Source organism: Cavia porcellus, unplaced genomic scaffold, assembly GCF_034190915.1.
Source record: "Cavia porcellus strain 051 isolate PalLab524CR breed Dunkin Hartley unplaced genomic scaffold, mCavPor4.1 scaffold_8, whole genome shotgun sequence".
Lineage (NCBI taxonomy): Eukaryota > Metazoa > Chordata > Mammalia > Rodentia > Caviidae > Cavia > Cavia porcellus.
In genome coordinates, this window is record NW_026947491.1 from 1,796,893 (window position 1) to 1,821,111 (window position 24,219).

At 36.3% G+C, this 24,219-nt stretch overlaps 1 long non-coding RNA gene across 7 annotated transcripts; it reads right to left on the minus strand.

Annotated features, from left to right (window-relative positions):
• Window positions 1–363: 363 nt before the first annotated feature.
• Window positions 364–23,633, minus strand: LOC106027079 (uncharacterized). Of its 7 annotated transcripts, none has more exons than XR_010049100.1 (5): window positions 21,577–22,089; window positions 18,575–18,701; window positions 9,805–9,869; window positions 8,383–8,435; window positions 364–5,900 (listed from the first exon to the last, which is right to left on the minus strand). It is a non-coding gene; the product is annotated as an uncharacterized LOC106027079 (long non-coding RNA). The 7 variants fall into 7 exon arrangements; XR_010049099.1 differs by having other exon boundaries at window positions 364–3,338; window positions 21,577–22,086; XR_010049101.1 differs by adding an exon at window positions 22,799–22,915 and having other exon boundaries at window positions 364–9,869; window positions 21,577–21,899.
• Between the last annotated feature and the right edge of the window lie 586 nt (window positions 23,634–24,219).

The window sequence follows — 24,219 nt, forward strand, 5'->3', positions numbered from 1 at the left end:
GGGGGGAAATAATTCAAGCTTTGAAAGATAATAATCTCCAGCCAAGATTGAGATATCCTGCACAACTGTCCCTGGAAATTGATGGAAAAACAAGGTGCTTCCAGGATAAAGAGGAACTGGGAGAATTTGCAACCACCAATTCAACTCTACAGAGAGTATTGCAGGATATTCTAAAAAAAGAAAAATACAAAGAATCCAGAAATAATGGCAGAGAGGCCACAACGAATGGAGCAGAGAACAAAATGAAGAAGACAAACTGACAGCTACTGACAGAAAAAGAGCTCAACAGAAATGAGGCAGAGAAGACTGGATGATAGGAACTGACCGGAGCCGCGGAAGACAGGAGGCCAAACTCGAGCAGGATCAGCTCTCAAACTTTATTACGTACAGCGAACCGGACCTAACAAGGTCCGCCACCCTCAACGTTGGTTCCTCTTCCGCCGTTGGGGGCAGGAACAACCTCTTATAAGGGGAAGCAGTATCCAATCACAGAGAAGCGCGCCTAACAAGCTGATAGGCTAGCGTCACGGGTAACTGGGCAGATATGACAATTTGGCGGGCTTGTTCAGGCCGGGAAGAACCCGGAAGCAGGAAATGGGCGCCATTCATAGGCGGCTTCCCACATCTCCCCCTTTTTTATTTATTAAAATAGGATGGTCTGTGGGTCCCTCCAAGGTGTCTATGACCTTGTTGCTGTTAGACACCTAGGAGTGGGCCTACCTTGTAGGCCGAGGCATGAGAGAATGTAGAGGTCTATACCCTGCTGTGCATCACCCTGTTTTGTGCATATCCTTGCGCCAGGACCATGCTCAAGGTGAGTGGTTCATTTTTTCGCAGGGCCAGGCTTTTGTGAACCGAACCTGGATGCATATAGACATTCATTCCTGCCTTCCCCCCAACCTTTGGGGCGGATGGCACTGCAGTACCCTTGGTCTCGCATCTCAATGCCAATAATTTGACTCCGGGAGGGACCCCTGGCCTTATAGGCCATGTATATCTGAGTGGAGCCTGTCTTAGGTTGACTGGGAGGACGTCTCCCGTCTTACCCGTCATTGGCTTGCCCACTCAGCTTTTATAACTGATGTTCTGCAATGTGAAGGAGATATGCAGCGGCCTGCTGGCCTGATGGGCCACCTGCTGCCATTTGCATGGCTGCCATAGCTGTGATCTTAACCTGCTGCTGAGTTTGTATGAGGCGATCTAACAAGCATTTAATAACCACAAGCCCTACTAGGATAGCCATGGCAATTAGGATCCAAAAAGAGGTAATCGTGGGACAGAAGGAAGAGAAATGGAGGGTCAAGGACTGTTTGATTGATGGTGTAAACCCTGGGTGAGGCGGGCGAGGCCGCCGAAAAAGGTGCCAATGTGGGCGGGTGGTGCCAAGGACCCCAAAGATATTGTGGTGGTTCTGTGGAATCTGAGCATATCACAGGGGTGATTAATAGGAACCCACAGAATAGAAAAAGCTCCAAACCAGACATTTTAGTTTGTAGATGGTCTCGGGCGCTGAGCGTCGATCCCAGAAGGGTCGAGTTGACTTGTGTCCGCGGGCTTATCCTCCTGTGCTTTATCAGGAACTGGTGGGGAGTTTACTGCTCGCGTCAATCTTTCCGGGACCCACAGCGGTTCGCAGCCTGGTTCCTGTGGGAAGACACAAACCGCACCTCGGGTCCAGCTAATCACTGGATCCGGGCCCATCCATTGTCCTGTAAGGACATCTTTCCATCTAACCAGCCCTTTGTCGGTTGGGGACGGATTGCTATGTTCCATGGCAGGGGAATGATTATGGTAAAGAGTGCCAATGATATTCTTCCTTTGGGCGTTAGGCCATGGCCTATCCCCTCTTTTTGCTTTTGTAAGACACCCTTGAGTGTCCGATGTGCCCGTTCAATGATGCCTTGTCCTTGAGGGTTATATGGAATGCCGTGCTTAAGGACAACATCCATTTGTTGACAGAATGTTACAAAAGTTTTGCTGGTGTAAGCAGGACCATTGTCTGTTTTTAATATATTGGGCTTTCCCCAAGCAGCCCAGGCTGCAAGACAATGATTAATAGCATGGGTGGCCCTTTCTCCAGGTTCTTGCCTCTAAAAGCGCCATGGTAAATGGCGCATTGGGCCCATAAGCTGAAACTGCGTCCTTGATAGCTTTAAGTTGTTTAATTTCTAAGGGCTCATAATATCCTCCTCCTCCCCTGCCTCCTACTTGTACCGGGAATGCATGGAGACCGGAACACTCAAAGGGAAGCCGCGACCATACCCTCTGGTGGAAGGAACGTCCTCCTCCCTCCCCAGATGGGGGCGCAGAAGGCAACCCAGGAAGTAGCTCTCCCTCTAACCAGGGCGGTGCCATAGGTTGTGGTGGCAGCCCAGGGAGCAACTCCTCTTCCGGCCACGGCGGTGCAGTGGGGCCTGGCGCCCTGAAGGGAGCGACCATGGGTCGCGAACTTGCCAAAGGGCGGAAGGGCTTAGTGGGGCCTGGCGCCCTGAAGGGGGTGATCGTGGGTGTTTGGTTCCCCTTTTTATCTTCCCGAGCCCTGAATTCCTCTTTAAGCTGTGCAGGAGGGTCCTGTTTAGCGAAGACAACCTCCTCTTCTGAACCTTCCGAATCAGAATCAGAATTAGAGCCCTGAGGGTCCTCCGGAGACCCACAATCGGCAGTGGCTCCGGGCTCCTCTGAGCATTCCGATCGAGCTCTATCAAAAGCCTGTCGGGCTGTATTAGCGAAGCGAAAGCAAAACAGATGCAAAGGGAAAAGAAAAGAAAAAAAAAAAACCGGCGTCCACTCGTGTGGCGCTCAAAATCTGTTAGGTGCGTCCACCCAACCCAGGTGACCCAGTACTCACCTGTCCCGGGAACCGCTGTATCTCACGTAGCTGATCAGGGTGAAGAGAAGAGGTGCTCGCGGCCTTCCGTTGTTATTGGGCCAGGTCCTCCGTCGTACCGCAGGCGACAGCAATCGCACCTCCCGGCCAAAGAGGCACGTCGCTGAGTCTTTTACCTTTTTTCCCGAACGGGCCACCAGATGACCGGAGCCGCGGAAGACAGGAGGCCAAACTCGAGCAGGATCAGCTCTCAAACTTTATTACGTACAGCGAACCGGACCTAACAAGGTCCGCCACCCTCAACGTTGGTTCCTCTTCCGCCGTTGGGGGCAGGAACAACCTCTTATAAGGGGAAGCAGTATCCAATCACAGAGAAGCGCGCCTAACAAGCTGATAGGCTAGCGTCACGGGTAACTGGGCAGATATGACAATTTGGCGGGCTTGTTCAGGCCGGGAAGAACCCGGAAGCAGGAAATGGGCGCCATTCATAGGCGGCTTCCCACAGGAACAGCTATTTTGGAGAAAATGACATCTTAATAGGTAATACTGATTTAGTATCATTTTGTTTTGAAGTCTCATCTAGCTTTTGTCCTTCTGTCTCCAATGGTCTAAATAGGCTGTATCTTATTGGATTTTATTATGTACGATAGTATAAGCAAAAACCTTTTAAAGACAAGGAGATTATATAGAAACCATTGTTCATTTTCTGTTAGTCGATTCTAAATACTCTGTAATGCTGTCATTCTCTTGAATGGTTTTACATAGTTTTGATATACTTAATGCTACAGTATACGAAGTTGTACTCAAGGATTTCAAAGAAAGAGACAATATGGTAACTACTTTTAGGTTAGGATTATCTGGTGGTGAAACACTATTCTGTTTAAATGGTTATGTTTTGATCTGCACTGTTTCATTGTTATGCCCTCTTTTATCTCAATCTCCACTCCATTATTTACTTTTTTATCTTTATCCTTTTAATTAAAGGAAAAAAATAGCAGGATATATTATAGTAACCCACTTTGACTTTTCATTACCTTGATTTAAAGCCCTGTATTACTCTCACCATCTGGTTTTTAACTGATGTTCCCCTATTCTGTTTTGCTGGATAGTATCAGGTTCGAAAGTTTAGGCATCAGCTGTGAAGATAATGAGATTCATTATGACGCCCATTCTTGTTGACTTTTATCTACTTTTGAAGACCTACAATGTCTCCAATGTTTTGGTTTTGTCGGTTTTATTCTTTACTGTTTTGTTCAATTGTATTATAACTAACGATATAGGCAATTCTATTAGAGATAGCAGGAGGCATTATGGTAACCATTGTTGATCACCTTGTATTATGTTTTTACATTATCTATTATGTCCACCCTTTTGACTTGACCGATTCTGTTCTGTTATGTCACATTTGGTTTTACTCTCTTCCAAAAAAGTAATAAGAACCATGGGAGCAATGAAACCCAAAATGTGTAATAGTCATGGTACAAAAGAGAGGAAAAGAAAGTGCTCCAAACTATATAACTGCATGTATATTTAAGTGTATAAGATAGAAAATGATATCACAGAGTTTTATTGGCTCAATGAACAGAACTGTTTGCAGTATCATTGATGGAATGTCCACTTTACAAGCTTTAATTTTGTGACTTGAACAATTATTTCTAAGATGACAATATGTAATCCATTAACTAGTGATTTCCTACTGTTCATTTTTTTCTGTAAATCTGTATAACTTGTACCCTTTCCCTGCTTTTTTTTTCTTTTCTCCTTAAATAAAATTTTAAAAAAAAATCAAGTTCTGTCAATAATAAGCATAGTATTATATGTAATTTTAGGTATAAATTAAACAGTATCCAAAAAATTATTATGAAATGATATATAGTAATTATCAGATTTTATTCAATTATAATTATCCCTAATAACCAGTATATGGCTATTTTTAAAAAGCCACTTATCTTTTTAATTACAGTACCAAATTTTTAAATAAAACCACATAGCTATTAAATTTTAAAAGTTATCAAACATAATTACTGAAGCTCAAAGAAAAGAAAATAGAGTTTTAATTATAAAATTCCTGTCTATACTGTAAAAAGCCTTCTATTTCTCTGGTTCAGAGCAACTGCTTACTACCAGTTCAAGTTAATAGCCACAGTACTCCAATATGAGATACTCACTGTTGTGTGACATAAAGTGGGGCATAATCTGTAATGGTTATTAAGGATTTCGAATATTATTCTTAACTACAGATCCTGTTGCTATTACTATAATTTATCCTTTATAATGTTCTACAATGGCTAAAACTAAATCAAATAAGTAAAAAAATCAAAAAGAAAAGAATAGACACAAGAGTTAATGTTTTAAAACACATATTATTTATTTTAAGAACAGAAGAATAATTTAAGGATATATATTCTTCAATTTCTTATTCTATACAATGTTACTGCATACACTGGATCTGTGTGTCTCTGTGTTTTCGTTTAATTAGCATTAAAATCATCTCATTTTTAGAAGTCTTAAAGAACTAAAGCTAGTCCTTGAAATTTTTCAGAGTAAGATTTACGATTTACTAGAGTAAGATTTAGGGTTTACAAGAGTAAGATTTGGGATTTACTAGAGTAAAATTTAGGATTAGTTCTTCATAGTAAACACAAACACAAAGCATTCACCTATATTTAATGGACGTAAAAATGCTTCAGTATTAATTTAGAACACCTATTGTGTTATAAAGAAAAAATTTATTTATGCACATTCTTTTGTTTTTTATCATATTACTTTGCTGGAGTTTGTAAGTATTTTTGAAATATTCAACACAGAATTCTTTTTTTTATTTAAGAGAAAAAAAGGTGGCAGAAAACAAAAACAAAAAGCAAAAGAGAATACAGTGTGAAAATTTAAGGAACAGTAGTTCCTAAATTCCCTGATGTATTTATCTCTTATAAAACTAAGCTTCAACCATAATCTTCAGAAATTAGTCAGTTTTACTTCATTCCCAATATCAGCAATGTCATGTGATCTGTATTTTGAGCACCTTTTCTTTCCAATTTCCAAGAGGGTCATTCATTTCTGAGAGCCTAAATTACTGTATTAAACAAAAGGATACAGTACTTCAGTAATTTTTGCAATATCCAGTAAGGTTATTTTTTTTAATTTTTTACTCTTACTTGTTGGATCTGAGAAATGTAGTATTTAGATCAACTAAGATATTAAAATTCTTTCACTGCATAATTTTGCCCATGATCACAGCCTAATTTTTTACCAGATCCTCGCATTCTGGCCAGACAAATGACTCTCAGCATTACTAAAGCTTTCTGTTCACTAAGAATTCTGTAAGAACTGATGTACAGGAGTCACAAATAATGCACATAAAGAGTGCACATTTCATATTTTCATACCTTTGAGCCAGCCATTCCGTTTCCCTGAAAAGGTGGCTCTTTTCCAGATGTGTTGCAGAGTTTATAAAAAGGAGGTGACTATTTTTCTCCTCACTCTCAATTTTCTATCACCATAATTAACTCTTCCTCTTAATATTCTTTCACAAAAAATTACAAAAAACTACATGAGGACACTTTCTGTTGTGTAGTCTGATTGCTAAAAACCAAGAATGTTTTAGGCTAGAATATCTCTTATAAGTCTACTAACAGGGCATATGGCACAAAGTAACATAATATACAACTTGGCTAAATTAAGTTCTAGGAAATACTTTTTAAAATGAATTATTTAGTAATTGGTGACACAAGAAAATGTTTCAGAAAATTATTATATTCTGTTTTCACTTTTGAAACCTAAAGTTATGCTATTTGCTCAGGATTATTTTCCAAATTTACTAAAAAGAGTGGCTCAACTCCTAATAAAATAGCCAGGGATGATTTTGTTCACAGGCATGCTCTGAATATCTACCCAAATAACTCCAATGGCAGGATACCACTGTCCAAATGGCTACTTTAAATGGAGAGCAGAGAGAAAGGTAGAGGGACACAGACTGACCTATGGAAATATGAATTAATTTCCTATGTTTTACGTAGTGCTTTATAGGTCTGTACAAATAGTTTTAGTCTTTACATTAAGACAATATTTCCAACTAAAATACTCCTAGAAAACACATTTTCACAGAAACATGAGATAAACTTTACACTACAAATTCTCTACTATGATTCTATAGTTTTGTCACTCACAAGATATTCATAAATCCAACTGAAGTTGTGTCTAAAATAGTTAAAAATGGCCACTTAAATTAGCATGGGTCAATGAAAGGGAATTTTAAAATTATATGCTACTTCAAATACATTTAATGAAAAAATTTTAAAGTGTGTCTCAATAATAGTTTAAATATTATAAACTGATATATGGGCCCCATGGACTTTTAAGTTATTTAATCTTTTATATCTAGATTATTTTAACTTTTGCATTTTAGTAGTTTCTTTTAAAGTTCCTTCTTAGTGATTATTTCCTTGCTTGTTTTAGTCTGTAGGTAGCATGAAGGAAAACTCCATTAAATAGTTAATTTTCTTCATTACAAATAATAACTTAAATACTATTTCTCTCTATTCCCTTTTATTTAAGGTTAGGATTAGGTTATACTGCCTCATCTACATATGTTATAAAATTAGTCCATGTTCTCCAGTTTTCAAATATTCCTACTGTTAACAATTTCCATATATGTTTCTTGGGGATAATCTAGAAGTAATATAGCTCATATTATCCATAATATTTCAATTTAATTATGTATTTAACCTACTTTTTAATGTTTGAATTCATGTGTTAGTTCCCCCCTCCATAATTTGATTTCACAGGTCATCAATCTTTATTCTTACAGAGCAGAATCTTAGAAAAAGTAAAAAATAACTTGCTGTGAAATAACCATCCATAAGTGTTCCAGATTAGGGCACGTCTCTCTAAGGGTTTTTGTTGTACTATTTCCTAGCTCTGTGACCTTGCAAAAATTATTTAACATATCTGAGTTTAAATTTTGCATCTATAAATTAGGATAAGTTACACTTGATATATAGGACTAATGTGAGTAAAATGTTTGAAGCAAAGTCTAGTATGTGATAAATAATAAATTTTGATCACACTTTCCTTTACTTTGTCATTTATTTTCTAATACAGTCTTCTCTTTCCTGTAGTCCTCCTTTTCCTTCTGGTAATATTAACATGCAGTGCCCAAACTGTGTATTTTATACTACCATTAAAATTATCAATGGGAAAAATCTAAATTAGTCAAATATAACACAAAAGTGAAAAGTACTCCCACATGAGTCAGAATTATCTTAGCATGAGAATTTATTATTCACTACTTAGCTATTGTTATTATAAAACACCAAATATCTGTTGGTATTTTATGTTATTTTTTTTTATAACTGGGATTCTCCACTGGAGAAACAGAAGTAAGGCATAATTCAAAGGACCATTGCTAAAGATAAAATGTGAAATGTTAGGGACTATGTCTATCAAACAGAAAACTGTAGCGTAAGCAACACTTCCTCAAACAATTCTGCCCTATCTCTCCATAACACATTAAAAGTAGTTTAGGAAAAAAATCAAACTGACAGCGGCAATCTCACCTGTGGCTGTAAGTCTATGCCTCTCCTGGCTACCAGTTTTCTCTGAAATAAAGCTTAATCAACATGCACATAATTAGCAGAGAAGATCAAAAGCTTTTTCCCCCACAAATGATTTTTATCTATGATACTATGAAGCCAGTGGTAAAATTTTATCTATTTATAGTAAACAAAAAATAGGAGTTCTGAACTATCTACTTATTGGTTAAGAACTTAGAAATTGTTTTGTTTACTGAGAATATATATAAATACATATTTTTTCAAGTTATATAGATAATGAAAGAGTATACCACATAAAAGATTCATTAACTTCTTAATGACAAACACTACATATTGGTGGTTACTAATTTTCATTAAAAAAGGAAAAAATCACATCTTACATTAAAAGGTTATTTTTCAGAGGTAGTTTAATGGACTATCTACTAGAAAAAAGAAAATAAAAAATAATAAAATCACAGAATATAAAATAAATCTAAAGCAAATAAGGTGTTAAAGAGAGGAAGATTCAACTCTTCATAGGATTTTTAAAAATGCACATTTAATGAATAACTTTTGGTTAAAATATTAAATTCAAACAACATTTTAGTAAGATGATAAAAAATTAAAATTATATTTAATTTCCAGATTTAAATTTGGAGATATACTACAAGAAACAAGGTAAATAATATCAACAAAGAATATGATACGAAAATACAATTTCCAAGAGAAAAAGTTAAAAGAGATGTAGCAGAAAACATCTGTTTTTATCACTGAATATTTTTTTAAATAGAAAAAAAAAAACTAAAAATCTTCAAAAGAGCTCTTTCATTTTAGGTTGATATAAAAAAGTATTATGAAAAGCTGCAGAAAAGATAAAACATAATTCAAGTACTATCATAGGTAAGATGTTACTTTCTGGAAAACAGTATTACAAAAATTATACATTTTTGTAAGCTTTCAAAAGCAACTATTTCCAGTTAACAAAAACCTAAGCACGAAGTATCTTTCTGCCAAATTAAAATACTATTTTAGTAGAGTCCTAATGTATTAAAATCCAAATTGTTAATATTTTTACAATCTGCTTATAAAACTTAGTTTTATTTTTCCAAATTCATAATTACCATATGTAACATTTATAAAGAAAAATGTCCTGATATTACATATCAAAATTTATTTCTGAGGAAAATTTGTATAAGCAGAATTCTAACATTACTATGTGTAAAACACAACAGTTACTGTAATATAGAAGAAAACAGAATGTTTACATATAAGTGCCATCAACTTGTCATTTATAGTTTAATCTTTTCACATGATTTTAAACTTTATACCAAAAAGGATATAAAAGAGTACCAAAAATCTGTTTTTTCATTTATCCCAAGTCCCTAAAACCTGATGAGGATGAGAATTTTTTTTTGCCTTTTTCATTTTTAACATACGTAAACTCACCCCATTTATTGGATACGTCTTCCATCCTAGTTCACCCAGCACAGTAGTTGTATCAAGCAATACAACTGAAAGTGAACAGATAAAGCTTGCATGAATTTCTCAACTAAAAAATACATTAAAGTTATTTGAATAATTAATATATTATAATACTTGTTATTTAAATCATCAATAATCATTAATATCTTATTCATCACATTTCACAAGTTATAGTATTCAAAATTTTTTCCATATGTATGAAATATGTGTGCATAATGACAGCATTGAGTGATGATAAAATGCATGGTGATAATTTCAAATGCATTTAGGTTTAACAATGCTGAGTAAAATAGCTAAATGATACAATTTAAAGAATCATTTTTATTAACAGATTCTTAAAACTAATATTAACTTTAAACTGAGGAAATATACAACTTTGCTTATTTTCCTATTTTAATAGTCTTTTCAGTCAACATTAACAAAAAACACATTTAAAAGGTTTCTTTTTAATATTATTAAATGTGCATTAATAAACAGCAAAGTATGAAAACGCTTATGAAAAGAACACTATGCTTAAGAATAGATGCCATTACTGCAAATAATAGGTAATATACTATTTGCTAAAAGATGGAAAAGCAAAATAAAAGCTACACTGCTTTCTTTCACTAACCTAGAGTAACCATCATCTGGTCAAAAAAATAAATCAACTAAACAAAATAACAAGAATAAACTATATTAAATTATAAAATGGACAATTATAAAATACACTTGAGATTAAGCCAAGGTTGAAATGCAAATTTGGAAGAATTCACAAAGAAGATTAAACCTGAGCTAGGCCAGAACAAGATAGTCTTCAATTAGATGTGATGACTGACAGACAGACAATTTTAAAAAATTCCTCTGGAGTCAGAAATAGGAATGGGGATTATACGGGCAAAGTAGGAGGACAGAAAGAAATCTAGAAAGACAGAGAGTATTTTTGCTATGTTTACAGTAGAAAAATATGTAACTATCAAAATTTAGCAGCTCTACACTTTTTCCAGCGCTGGATCACAGGCACAAGGTAGGGCAGGCAATGGGCTACACACTGAGGAGACAATGATTATGTAGCTCATTATTGGGTTCAGTTCACCTTGCCAATGAGGAAGGATTCTTTAAGTGCAGTTTTTAAAATTTTTTCAACATTCTACTTAATCACTTTCTCTACACTTTACATTTTTTGAAAGACATGTTTGCTATCAGGATATCCTCTGAGGCATAATGTATTAACCTGAAGCCATAACTTATCTAGAAAATACAATTAAAAGAATAAGCAAAAGTCCTTACACATTAAAAATTGCATAAAACTGACAGATTTATAATTTGATATGCAGAAGACCCTAAAACCAACCAAACAAAAGAACAAACAAAACTAACTGAGAAAAAATTCAATAAAGATAAAACTGCAACTTTCATCTGGGTCCAGGAGTGCACACCTGTAATTCCAGCTACTAGCAGGCTGAGGAAGGAAGACTGCCTGGGCAACTATCCCAAAACGAAAGTAAAAACAGATGCAGGTGTGGCTCAGGCATAGAGGCCTCCTAGGTGTGATGCCTGGTACTACAAAACAAAACAAAACAAAACAGAACAAAAGAAAATTCTTCCTTCAATGTATTAAGTGCTGAAGAATGACATTTTCTTTCACCAGGAGATTGATCCTGAACTCTCAAATTCTCAACCCAATTTCAACTATGTTCTAACTTTTTCTAGTTAGCATTTTTCTCAGAACTGGGAAATATTAATGACTGTACATGTGGGGGTGTTTAAGATTCAAGAACACCTGCAGTAAAGCCACTTGCAACTACTTTTATGTGGTCTTCTTATCTGTGCTGATTGTTCCTCCAAGGCTTAAGCCTCTCTTTCCCCTTCTCTCTTTTCCACCTATAACTAGGCAGGTATTACCAATTCCTGCTCATGTCAATATCTCACAAGTGGATTTGGATGATTTCGGTTTAAATTGCAAGGGAAGAAACACCATTTAAGACTGTGGTCCATTATTTAGAATTCTACAACTGACCTCTTGTCAAGAAGCTTATGATTAGCGCACAAGCTGCTTTTATGTGATTTCTAAGTGGGTATTTTATTTTCTCATTTCCTATTCATCAATGTATTCATGACACTTCAGAACAAATCTCAGATGGGAAAGAATGCTGAAGAGAAAACACTAGGGTTGGCTGAAGTGTATCTTGATATCCAAAAAACAATAAAAATAATTAAAAGTCAACTGGGAGAAATAGTTGGAATTAATGTGACATATGTAATTTACATATTAATAATTTAACCTTATAAAACTGTGTTTCAATTTAAGAATAGTTGGCAGAGATAAATAAAAGTCAATTCATGTAAAATATCCCCCACCTTTGAACTGGACTGGAATAAGTTCATACTTTAAATTAGAAGTGGAGAGCAACTAAACTGAAAAAGTTAATCTTACATTTCAAATACGTCAGTAAAAAATGTACGATAAAGTTGTATGTATGCAGACTGATATTAATCAGCTTTACCAGCAGATTGCTAATTTTTCAATTAATTTTTAAAATTCCATCATTTGTTATCAAGAGACCTGTAATTATTATAATTATTTTAGAAAAACTACACTCTTTTTTATGGGAACAGAGAGGAACAAAAAATGTTGGACATTAAAATAGGAGTATTATTGTAATTTAGAAACTAGATTGATAGTTTTCAATGAATTCTGACATTCTAAATGTGCAAATCTAAATGTCAACAGCTAATCATGGGGAATCTGCTATTTGAATTATCTGCTTAGAAATAAAAAGTACTGGCACGGTTTCCACTTATATATGCTTTTCGAGGAACATTCTCAAATATAAAACACAGGGTCTTTCAAACTGTAACTTAACTAATTTCCAAAGACAAATATTAAAGAATACCAGTAATTTCCAAATTCTAAAACACTGTTAGAATCAAAATGTAACAAACTTAAGAAAGAGAAAATTACAACAAAGCAAGAATTTTACATGATAGAAGAAGACAAAATGCAATGAAATATTTTAAATTATAGAAAAGTAAACCATAAGATCCTGTCAATTTTGCAGTTATCTAAATATTAAGTTAATAGGACATATGTAACCTTTTAAAATACAATTTTCTGCTTTTATATTTTATATTTTTAAGGAGAACAATAAAACTTTCAATAAGAGGCCAAATCATAGCATGTACTTACACATTCTATGCTCAGTGTAAGAATTGTTCATTTGGATTTTTGTCTTTAAATGTAGAATGTGCTAATGTTCCAGTGCAGAAAAATTCAGCAAATTTACTTAAAAATTGAGATCACCGGGAGTTACCCATCCTTATTCTCACAATTTTCACATATACATGATAGTAAACCCTGATAAATATGAGACTCGTTGTAATTTCTCATGTGTAAATCAAGGTTATTTGTGAATTTTTTAATATTTCATTTCATCTTTGCTATATTGCTGGTAGTATCCTGACACTGGGTACATCTCTGCAATTTTGTAACACTGAGTGGGAATGAGGAAGATTTTATTTTATTGCTAGTAGTCACACAAAGTCATATCTGAACATGATTGAGATGAATACACTGAATATTTATTCTTAGTGCCTCTGTATCTTCCGAGATCCTTGGCAGCAGTACTTTTATAACTCTATATAGTTCAAATAATACTTTCTACATACATATTTTAATTATTTCAGTGACATATAGTTCCATAACTTAAATCTTAAAACCCTCAGAAGTTGAGAGGCAGTGGTTCACCTTCATATTTCCTGTGCCCAGCCCAAGCAAGAAACACAATGACAATATACTGCATTTCATTTATAAATTCAATATATAAGTGAGTGAATACATGAAATTTAACTAGTCGGAAAAGCCTGGAAAGTTTATAAAGAGACTGAGAACAAAAGTGTTGATTTCTAAAAAAACAAAATAAAAATGAATAAAAACTCCAGAGGTAAGTATATATTATAATGAAGACATATTTGAGAACCTGCAATAGTATCACATTGAAAAATTTATTTGATTTTAAAGCCTTGGTATCATTTTTAGGAAAAAATATCGCTTAGCTCTAATTAATCTATTAAAATTTTAGAATGCTAATATATAAAATAAATCCTTAAGTTTCTATATTTCTAGATACTAGGCATGTAGAAAAAATAAAAAATAGATCATCCAACAATAGGTTTGTGCTTATGAACTAGCAAACATAATACAAGTTTTTCCATTTGCAATTTTTATTAAATAAATGACCAAACTAAACTGCTATTTTAATAAAGTATAGGATTTTAATAAAGTATAGGAGCCGTATGTCTTCTAATCAACAAAATAAAGTTATTATAACACTATCAGACAATGTTATACTTTACATGTGTTCTAGCATAGTATAAAATAACATAATTGGAACAGAGCAGCTTTTTAAAAGCCACATTAAAATAATGATGCATAATGACATTTCCAAGTTTTCTTGATCTTTTTGTTTAGACAAAATTAAAGTCTCTTTCCAATCACTCCTTCATTAAAATGAGCATTAAAAATAGCAAAGGTGACAATTGCCTTCCTCCATGAAATGATCTAGTATTCTAAAACTTTTCTGGGTATTAAAATCTTGGTTGTTTCAATTTGTTTTTGAGGCATTATACTGACAAATTATAGAGGGAGCAAAACATTTTATTTCAGAAACTGATAGAATTGATTTATGATTTATGCACTGAAATCTAACAGTTTGATCATTTATTTGTTAACACATGTAATGACAAGCCCTACTAGTTATTTTCACTTGCATTCACCAGACAAATGATTTTATGTGTACTTTAATTTCAGAGAAAAATAAAATAAATTTTTAATATTGAAAAAGCTGATTCAACCAAGATTTTCTTCAATGGACATTTAGAGAAATCAAAGGGTCTTAATCATTTTATTCAATATATATTATCAAAGAAAATCTTTAATCAACAGGCTCACTTTAAAAATACTGCAAAAATGAAGCTTTTTCTCCACGTCTATTTTCTCTGATGTTTCATGTTTACTGATACTTAGGCAATACATTATATTTAAAAATCCACTTATGTAACATGTCAATTCTCTGAATACCTCCTTTACTGGCCTCTATATAAGTGCTCTAAATATTTAACTGTAATTATTTTTAGCAATATTAAGTTCTCACAGCAATATTAAAATTGAAAATATCTGTCTCTACAAGAAAAACTAAGGTGTCTTTAAGATATAATTTAACTCAGTTTTGGAGGCAATTATGTTCAGATAATTATTTTGGAATACATGATAACACAATACATTTCTGTTTTCTAATTAGAAAAATGTTTCTCTTTATTAACTTGTTTAAATTATATTTAACTGCTATTCCCACAGATAGGTATAATTTTATATTTGTTTTAAATCCTGTGACATTTTAATATTAACAATAAGCGCTTTTCCTTATGCTAGATAATACACTCAATGTACTGTTGAAAGAATGTATACCCATCTGCAAGGCTCATGTACAAGATACAAGTATTAGTGTGTATCAGAATCATGTGAAAGAATATACTTATGCTATTGTTACTAAGAAATATCATAAATAAATTTTACACAAGTAATTGCATAAAGTGCCTACTTTTTGTTAGATCCAGATTACAAGATTATCTAAATTATAATAGATAAGTAACATGTTAAATGGTTCTTTCTAAGGCCATAATATTATAATATTTCGTATGTCCCATGATCAAAACTTGTCCTTTTTATCTGAAATTTTTAAATGATTTTCAATTAATCCACCAAGTACAGATTGCCAGAAGGCCAACAACTAGAGGACTTGGAAAAGTAACTAGACAGATATGCTATTATGCAGAACAGGGATTGAAAGAACACACTCTGATGTTCATGTAAAAACATAGTTTCACTGATGTCTGAAACTTAAACCTGTACCTTCAACATGAATATTAATTTTAAAAATTATTCTCTATTAAATCAACTATAGTAGGTCATTCTAATATCACTTCAACAAATGTTCACATGTCAGTCTACAGAAAATATGTGAAATATTTTTGTAGTAACAAATACTGTATGTTTTGAAAATGTATATTTGCTCACTATATTTTAACACAATTAAACAGAACATCTAATAAAGTTAATATAAGATTCTTATGAAGTCCTTATATACAAAAATGTAATAATATTTCTTTACTCCATTTTCTCTCAAGCAAGCTCATTTACTGTAATGGCCTTCTTCTAAAAATCAAGTGCTGTAATCTAAGAGTAAATATCAATCACTTAAAGATATGAAACAGTAACAGAGAACCAAGACTAAAGAATGGCCTTAGTAAGATAACCATGATGGTAGCCTCAGTGGCCATTATGATAACCATGGAGTTTGTTTACATGTGGGTACTAATGATTTACTTTCTCAACTTTTGAATAAAAGATAATCCAAAATAATATGTGATATTTTCAAATAAATGTCACACAAAGTGTAACAGTGTTAACACATGTTATCATACAATAAACATGTTTTCTTGCTGATTATACATTTGATTTTTAGAAATTTTTATTGCCAGATCCAGAAACAGGCTGAAACCTCTGCACTGGATCATTCCAAGAAGACAAGTTCTCCTTGAATATTTATATATAGGAAGTACACTGCCTAGTACAGAGCACAGTTCAGATCTATCTATCTCTATCTATCTATCTATCTACATATATCTGTTTAAAAGAATATTCCCATTTAAATATTTATCACAGAACTTGTACATACCATAACAATCCACAGTTTTTGTTGAAAAGGGATAATTATAAAAAATTTCTGGAACATTTTGAAACACAAAAGTGAGAAAATCTGTAGAAATAAGCTGGACATTTTTATACTTCTACATACTATTTTCATATAATTTTAGCAAAAGGCAACTCAGAGTAATGAGTAAATAACTTGTCAAGGAAGTTCAAACTGCATAAAATTTAGTGCTGTTCAGTTAAAGTTCAAAAGTTTCTTTTCTTGCCTCAGTCCCCAAGAATTCTACCTATCTTTAAATTTCATTAACTAGGTCTAAGATTTCCTAAAAACTTATTTTTTCTCTTTAAAAAAAATCCAGAGAGAAACAAAGACTAATGGAAAATATATGAAAACATATTTTATATCTCATATTGTTTTGCTTACAATTTTTGTTGCCAATAAAATCAGTTTTTAACAGTGATGAGTCAAACTTGTGTATTCTCAAACCCTCAAATGCTTACTGGTGTTCATCAGTTAAACCACCCTACTCGACTGCTAAACTATCTTCTAAAGATGTCCCTGTCCACTTGTGCATTCACTCTGACAATAACTACATGACAAATGCCATGGTGCCAGAAAATATCAACAAATTGCACTTGCATATCCAATAGGAGTGGACTTTGTTTCTTATGTTGTTTGAAATAGCTAAATTTTACTATTCTATGTTTTAAATGATAATCTACACTGAATAAAATGGGAGAGCAGCCCACCACACTTGTTACATTGGTACGCTTCCCTTATTTCTTTTCACAATGGTCAATTGTCAAAAATTACCTAATATGGTTAAAGTAATGGAACACTTATTTGAGTTCCTTAAAAACAAAATTCAAAGAATATTCAATATCTACATTTATAGTGGTGCTTTGGTTTACGAACTTATGTTGTTCTATGATTTTATAAAAGATGGTCACGTTGTGTTTGTATGGGAAAGATGGTCATGATAGTGTTTGTCACCTGATGCAGTGTTTGCAAATGTATAACATTTTGCCATGTGCTTTTTTTGGGAACCAAAGTATCACTGTAGAATCAATATAGTCCCGTAAATTCTACCTATAAAATATAGCACAGGTCTACCTGCTATTTTTGCTGGCTGCCTCAATGACTACTCTCCTAACTACAGAGGACTCTTCATCCTCCTCTTTCCCAATTATCTCTTTGCTTACCAGTCATAGTGTTCTTAAAATGTAAAATGGCTCATTTTACTCATTGATGGATATCTCCCAGCTCCTATTTTCTTGGGATAATACTCAAGTCCTTAGTGTTTTTTTTTTCTCTCCTTCCCCTTCATAGAATCTGATTATTGTCTTTCAGATCTCTCGTTCTGCAATTCTCTCTATGCTTGGTAAATTCTACTTATCCTGGACTGAATTCTTCACCTCAAGCTCATTTCTCCACTGCTCAGGGAGTTTCTCCTACTTTCAATGTGCATCTTTCTACTCCTCAGATTTATTTCTTTCTCTTCCCTAACAAAGAGGCTAAATATCATCCCAAAGCACACGCATTTCCAACTTTCCTATTCTGGTTATGTGGTGTCACTGCTCATCTACAGAATTTCAACAACCATTATAATTTTTTATTAATTTACTTTTTGTACTCCATAAAGATACAAAACATGTCTGCCTGCATTAGCACTTTTCTCTACCTAAATTTTATATTCATCAAAAAATAATGCAAGAGAAAATGCAACTTATTTTCAATTTAAGGTCTTTTTAAACATTGACATCTATTGAAATCATAAGCTTAATAGATAGCTATAGATATATAAGATATTTAATCTTTCTGTGGGTATAGAATTTGATTACTAACAATGTACACTGAGCCAATTCAAACTATTTTGATTACTGAAATACATACATCAATCTCCACCATGTTTATACCCCCAATAAATGCTGAGGGAAGGGTACAAATAAGATACTTGCTAGGATTTGTTGACATATAGTGTGACTTATGCACTCAAAATCTATCTTGACTTAACGAATTACCCATGTAATTAATTGTCTTCATACCGGGCATGGTGGCTCACGCCTGTAATCCCAGCACTCAGGAGGCTGTGGCAGGAGGATCGCTGTGAGTTGGAGACCAGCCCAGGCTACAAAGTAATCTCAAGGCCAGCCTGAACTGCACAGTGAGACCCTGTCTCAAAAAGGCAAAAAAAAAAAAAAAAAAAAAAAAAAAAGTAATTGTCTTCATAAACATGAGTACACACTGAGAGATGCATCAACTGGGCTAAACATATTTTTGCTAAAGCAGAGTAATTTTTTAATAAATGGACCTCTGGTGTCTACCAATTATTGTAACATGTATATTCATAGTTGACTTGCACATGAAGCAAGACTGTATTTCATATACCTCAGAACTCAGTACAGAAATAAAACATTCTAGATTTTGAGGAGATAAAATCTGAGTTTTAAATAAGTTAGACACCTAATTAATACTGTGTCTTTAAATATATGGAAAATTAAGGCAATAAGAAATATAAATACACATGCTTTCACTTAGAAAAATGATCTATGAAAAAACATTACTTTCTGATTGATTCAAGGAGGTTCAGGTAATACAGTAAAATTGATTTATTTTGACTATACAACACACAGCTTTACAGTCTGTTGGAAGATAAGAGATCCTTCCTATAGTCACATTACTCTTAGTATCATTTAAAAGAACGAGTAGTTCAGTTTTTTATTCATTGTCTTATTTGACCCTGTCTCAATTATAAAAACTGGAATTAGAAGAAAGGGGTAAAGATGCCTAATACACTCTTTCTGCCATTTTACTTAATTTGTTAAAACTATACACACAATACTAAAAATCTGTCACAGTTGTTAAAGAGACACATAACGTAATTTTATCCGCCATAAACAAATTTTAAAAGTAAACATTAGTAGAAACATGGAAAATGTCCTTTTGAAAATAATATTAGTGATATTTTTGTGCAAGAAATTTAACTTAAACATGACATTAATCTTTCAACATTGTATATATAAAATTTTATAATATCCCATGTCTCAGATGTACAAAAATTGATATTTTAAGTATTCATAAAATTACAAATTTAAAAATATTCCTATAATGTTCATAAGAATAACACTAAAAGGTTGATACTTAACCATTTTTGTGATGTCTTCAGTGTTTAACACTTAACTACACTTATCAGGCACAATTTCTAACCACTATAATTTAGGTTGTAAGAAGCATTTTATAGTGAGGCCTTACTAATTATTTTTATAATGCAGTGGGGGGGGGGGATATAGCTCAGTGTGAAGGCCCTGGGGGTAGTGTAAACAAGAAATGAAGACAAACAAAAAATATACAAATAAAAATATGATTATATTTTCTCTACAATTTTGTTTTGCAGAACCCGAATATCATAGAATTTAACCTTTATTTTTTATACAAGTGTACTCCTATGCATAACTTATGTTTTCAGTATGTTAATACAAATTACAAACTTTAGTATATAGTATTTAACAATTCTGTTCAAGTAATGAAAAATCGTGCACTATTCATTTAACATGAACTTCAGTTACTTTATAAAAATAAACTATATATTTGATATTTGTTTTATGTAAAACATTATTAAATTACATGGAGAAATCATTAAAAGATAAATATTATCTGAGATGTTAAAAAATAGCATTAGTTGGCTTTTAAATTCAAAATAACTATCTGAGAAGTGATACTTTAATATTTCGATGGAATGACACTTGTGGAGACTCACATGTATGTTGTGTTCATACTAATAAATCCAGTACCTAGAGTGGCTGTTCAAGCTTCAAAGGTACTAAATATTTAGAAAAATTGTTACGTGGGAATGTTAAGAACTTCTAGCAAAGTTGATTATCAAACAATACAGCACTTTATCATTCATAATGATATAAAACAATAATCTAAATGTCAGACGTCTCAAGTATTAAAAATTGTTTTCTCCCATAAAAAAACAAAATAATTACATTATTTTTAACAATCCTCTATTTTCTTTAACTACCTCTTTGATTACGAACACCAACAGTCCTTGAAAACAAACAAGGGACACGGTATGAACATATATGGCACTACAGGAGTGTGACACTACGATGGTCATCTTACAGGTGATTTCCAAATTCACACATGCATTTATAGGTGCATTCTGTCAGGTGAATAATAATTAGAAAAACATACTAATTGCATAAGTGAAAAATGAACAGCTATTCTGAATTCTACATAAAATATTAGAAAACATGATATGGTTGTACAGATACGAAAAAAATCTATACTGTTTCGCTTTCCCTCTCTCAATCTTCTCCTGTTCCCATAAATACTACAGTATAGAATCCCAAGTAATCTGACCTCCACTTTTACATCTGCAAATTAATTAAAGGCCCTGAAACACATGAGCTGTATGTTAAATGGCAGCTCTAACTGACCACAGGTGTTTATATTTAAAGCCTTTAGAAAACCTCACAGACAGGGGTGGTCATCATAGCAGGTTGCAAAACTTTTTATGGTTGTTCCATACTTAATTTAATGAGATTTAGAATATAGAGGTGATGTTTTTGTAGATCTTTAAATATCCAAATACCCATGACAGAAAACCAAATCAATGTTTTATAAAGATTGTGTAAATAAAAGGAAAGAAAATACTCTTTAAGATTTTGTGTTTTCCACTTCCCTCACGCACTCCACCACTTTACTCAAGGAAACAAAGTCCTTAAAAATCTGACAGTGGTCTGCCTTTTTGACTAGGATATTCACAACTTGGAAAATTCACACTCAACATTTACCTACCTCCCTCCCTCACAAAACAGAAAATACAACACAGATCTGTGAGCATCTGGTCTAGGAATAATTTCAAAGCAATCTACATTCTGTGATCTAGAGTGGGCTGAGTGAGACCAGGCAAGGGAGCCAGAGTCAGGCACCAGGCTAACAAGTGCCCCAGGGTACAGCAAGAAGAATCTATATCTTATCCAGTTATGTGCAGCAGCCCAAAGGCAGGCATCTCCGTTAAGTGTGTGCCTTGGAGTCTGACCTCTGCTGGAGGCTGCGTAGGGGTCTGTCTGCCCTTTAGCCCGTGAAGGGACTTAAGTGCTGCTGATGCTTATGCACCCATTCAAAGAAACCTGTGCACACACGAATCACAGCTCCTAGGGCCGCTGTCCCGGACGGTGCAGACTGAGTGTTCAGGTCAAGGAACACATATAAGGTGAGCCCTGGAGAAGCTGACCCGAGACAAGTTGGCCGCAGCAGGCCGACAGTACACAGCGCGCGAAGGACCGTCCTCCTCCCTCTCTCGCTTCTGACCCTGTCCCTTTCTTTGGTTGTTGGAGACGTGACTACAGTAGCCCGGCCAAGCTGTCCTCAGAGGCAAAAAGAAACCAAATTGCCAAAGAAATTCTCGGACTTCGCAGCCCCCCATGGCTCTCGCTGGCTTCTCTCTCCTTGTGTGAAAGAAGTGGAAGCGGAGCGGCCAGGCGTTGTGGGGAGGTTGGGGGTCCTGGTCCACGTCTTCCTCCTCCTCCCCTTCCTCCTCCTCCTCCCTTCCTCCTCCTCCTCCCCTTCCTCCCCTTCCTCCTCCTCCTCCTCCCCTTCCTCCTCCTCCTCCCCTTCCTCCCCTTCCTCCTCCTCCTCCTCCCCTTCCTCCTCCTCCTCCTCCTCCCCTTCCTCCTCCTCCTCCTCCCCTTCCTCCCCCTCCTCCCCCTCCTCCCCTTCCTCCTCCTCCTCCCCCCTTCCTCCTCCTCCCCCCCTTCCTCCCCTTCCTCCTCCTCCTCCCCCCTTCCTCCTCCTCCTCCTCCTCCCCTTCCTCCTCCTCCCCTTCCTCCTCCTCCTCCTCCCCTTCCTCCTCCTCCTCCTCCCCTTCCTCCCCCTCCTCCCCTTCCTCCTCCTCCTCCCCCCTTCCTCCTCCTCCCCCCCTTCCTCCCCTTCCTCCTCCTCCTCCCCCCCTTCCTCCTCCTCCCCTTCCTCCTCCTCCTCCCCTTCCTCCTCCTCCCCTTCCTCCTCCTCCTCCTCCCCTTCCTCCTCCTCCTCCTCCTCCCCTTCCTCCTCCTCCTCCTCCTCCCCTTCCTCCTCCTCCTCCTCCCCTTCCTCCTCCTCCTCCTCCCCTTCCTCCTCCTCCTCCTCCTCCCCTTCCTCCTCCTCCTCCTCCCCTTCCTCCTCCTCCTCCTCCTCCCCTTCCTCCTCCTCCTCCTCCTCCTCCTCCTCCTCCTCCTCCTCCTCCTCCGCCGGCCCGCAGGGGGTCTCCCCCGGGCGCCCACCGCGCGAGGCCCCGGGAGCAGGGCACGAGGGTCCAGGCTGCCCAGATGCGGTGGCAGCCGCTTCGGAGCTGCGGCTGCCTGAGGCGCCGGGGACCTCCTGGAGGCTGGCGGCGAGGGGAAACGCACTCACCTCAGTGTCCCACCCCCGCGAGGACTATTCACTCGGGTCCGGGAGAGCGCACGCGCAGGAGCGAGCTCGGGCTGTGGTGTGGGGGCGGGGCCGAGAGGGCGGGGGCGGCCGATTCGCGGGCGGGGTGGGGGCGGGGCCGACCGGGTGGTCCGGGCAGATCGGGCGGCCTGAGCCCCTCTCCGGACAGAGGCGGGCTGTGCGGGGCTGCGCGGCACGGAAGCAGAGCGGAGGCGGGCAGCGAGAACTTTCCTCCGGCCGCTGCGAGGAGAGCCAGGCGGGGGCTGCCGCCGCGCGGGGCGGCGAAGGGTCCGAGGGAGCTGCGAGCTGGGTGCTCAGCCCCGCGCCTGAGCGGCGTCGGCAGCGGCTTGCAAGGTGGGCACCTCGGACTCGGCTGCGCCCGCGCTGCGCCCAGGCGGTGCGAGCGGCTCCCCGACGTCTCCGAGGCTGCGCTCAGTCCCTGAAGCACTTAGCCCCCATTTTGCAGCTGCAGCGCTGCCGACCTTGACTCCCCTTCACTTCCCATTTCCGCCGCTGGAAGAGATACTCTTTGAAACCACCCACCCCAAGTCCAGAGCTCTAGGCGCGCAGCTGGAGAGGGCCCCCGGGGTATGCAGGGCCCCGGGGTATATATTATCTTGGCCCCCTGCCGGAAGCGAGAGCTGGAGAAGGGCGGGCGCAGCGCAGCTCTGCCCAGTCTGGCGCTCTCCCGCTTGGCGGCGTGGCTTGTATCTCTGTTCAGCGCTGGAGTGGGTAGTAGACCGCAAAATTTTTTAAATATGAGTTTTAAACAATATGAGTACAAAGCGCCAAGAAACTTTTCTTAAAATTAGATTAAAAGAATATTATAACAGAAGAAAGAGGGGAAGAAACAGAAGAAAAAAGTTTTAAGTTCATTTCCAAAATTCATTATTATTTACAAACCATAGTACCATATCTGAAATATAAACACATACTTCAAAGTAACAGTAACAATTGACTAAAACTAAATTTCTCTCCTTCCTCCACTATAACTACAGTTCTTTTACTATTCACAATATTTTTTTTAAATAAGCCACAGTCAAGCTTGTCATATTAAGTATTTCTTGGATAGCTAGTTGGTAGTCATATGGTAAGGTTTTAAAGAAAAAAAATTTCTCAATATAGAAACACATTTCATAGAAAAAGTTTAGAGATGTTTAAACAGTATCAATTATATATCTGAATGCAGTACGGTATCAATTATCTGTTTAATAAAACTCATCTCAAAAGGTGAATTGGCATATAATAATCATCACTTTTGACTATAACAAGA